Here is a 2,080-nt window from a genome sequence, read left to right on the forward strand (position 1 = left end):
CGGCTGAAGCAAACGCAGGTTGACTGTGCTCTGCCCTGGGCAACGCAAGCCCTTCGAGATACAAGTGCGACTGTGAAAAAAGCACCTGTATTCCTATATTACTGTGCGTTATCTCTTCCCTCTGTGAGATATATGAAATGAGATTTCAGGGGGTTGCTTTAGTTTACCTGCCCTTTGCCTGCTTGTGAGGATAGGAGGTCCTTTATCTGAAAATAATAACTAGTGGAGTAGATTGAAAATATGCAGTATTCTCCCTATCGAGGGGGGAAAATAGAATTGTATTTCCTTATTGAAGTTACAATTTCAATTGTCTGTATTGAACTATGAATTTCCGTATTGGTAACTCAAACAGGAGAAGGCATAGACTCGGTCCAGCATCTTTAAAGCCCGCAGTTGCTGGGTTATTGCTTTTAAGGGTAGATGGATTGGAGTTCTCTGCCTGTATGACTATACGTGCTTAATTCCAAGCATTTCTTGTTTGATGCTTTTGTCTAAGGTACAGCTAATATTTCTTCCAGTGCAGCTAGGACATCTGCCTGAGGACGTGACACAATGAGTTCAAAATTGGCTTTTGAGGTTGCAAGTTGTATGTTTTAATGAATGTTCCCTATCTCTCTGCAGCCGCATTAAGTCTTGCTGCTTTCTGAACATGAAAAGTGAGAGCTCAACATTTAAAATCAATAAAACCAGCCACTAGCAAAGTAAATTGGGACAGAAAGTTTGTCACCCTGTTCTCCTACACCAATATTGCTTTATTAAATCTGTACGGTAGTGAATAAATCCCCATGTAGGATTCTCTCTGTTAAACCTTACTCTTTCTGAAGAGAGTCACTGTAGTCAGGTAAAACTGTGTTATTACTGAAAAAAATAAATCTTTCAGATTTCTTGAGAGAGATTCCAGAAACAAAGTGATGAGAAATAGAAATAACCAATCTCTCCCATGGATAGATTCAATATTTATTGAGCATGAGCTTGCCTGAGTCCCTAATGCTAAACAAATGTCCTGTAGCAAGTTGACTAATGCTGGATTAGCACATGGAAACCACAAATCCTTTGCTAAAAATATATGCATTTTGGTGAGCAGAAAGGCTCAGGCAAGGGACAGTGTTGTAGGAAGGCACCAATTCTTATTTTCAAAGATACTTTTCTAAAAATGTACCGCAATGGCCCCAGGGTTGGTGAAGACCCTGCACTCTTTTTGTCCCTGCATATCTGTGCAAACCTGTTCCGTTGCCCACCCCGGAGAGCTGAGCGTACAAGCCATGCTCAATCCACACACGTAACCCTCAGGCCAGCAGCAGGGTAAGGGGCCAGTTTGCCCCATATCTCCTCATCTGCAATGTGTTTTTTCAGAGCTGAGCACAGTTTCTGTTGTGTATGTCTCTTCCTCCTGCTTGCTGGATGAGGGCAGCTGTGCGGATGGGTCTGAGCTAATAACCCGTCATTTCCCGGCACGGTGTGTGTGCTGGCGAAGGAATATTAACTTGACAGAGAAGGGAAGATGCTTGTAATCCTGCTAACATGCTTGATGCCTCTAATTACTCTTGAAGTGCTCTCACTGGTCAGGCCTAACATGGGAGCATTCAAGGGCAATTATGAAGCTGCCTGCTCCTCACGCAGCTGAGGCAGCAGCGTTGCTGTACAAGGAGGGAGACTGCTGGAAAGGCAATTTGCGATGACTGTAAAGCAACCTGTAAACATCACACTCTTCCGAGCCTCCTTCCTACTAGCCTGAAAAGGAACCAGGCTGACGTAAAAGACGGTGTCGATGTAATTCGCAGAGATGGAGGTAAAACCAAGATGGTTGGTACGAGGAGGTCTCTGCTACAGCCCTGTGCCTTTGGCGTATTAGTATAAATCTCTCAGAGGAGCAGAGCAGGAAGTATCTGTTTACAGTGGAGGGATTAGACACAGTGATCCCAACTGCTTTCTTGATTATGTCTTTTGCCATTTGCATGCAGAGCAGGGACCAGGCTCTGCTGTCAGAGACAGCTCTGAAGCGGCTCTGTCCTTGATGGCACTGAGCTGCATGAGACGCTTTAATACACTGTAAACCCCCAAGTTCTTGTCCTCACTTTCC

The 2,080-nt window shown here is 44.3% G+C and overlaps 1 protein-coding gene across 1 annotated transcript in view; it reads left to right on the top strand.

Annotated features, from left to right (window-relative positions):
- Window positions 1–2,080, top strand: part of LOC104500729 (monocarboxylate transporter 2-like) — a 25,355-nt gene that overhangs the window by 17,281 nt on the left and 5,994 nt on the right. The window lies entirely within an intron of this gene.

The sequence above is a fragment of the Buceros rhinoceros genome, unplaced genomic scaffold (genome assembly GCF_000710305.1).
Source record: "Buceros rhinoceros silvestris isolate BGI_N320 unplaced genomic scaffold, ASM71030v1 scaffold4111, whole genome shotgun sequence".
NCBI lineage: Eukaryota > Metazoa > Chordata > Aves > Bucerotiformes > Bucerotidae > Buceros > Buceros rhinoceros.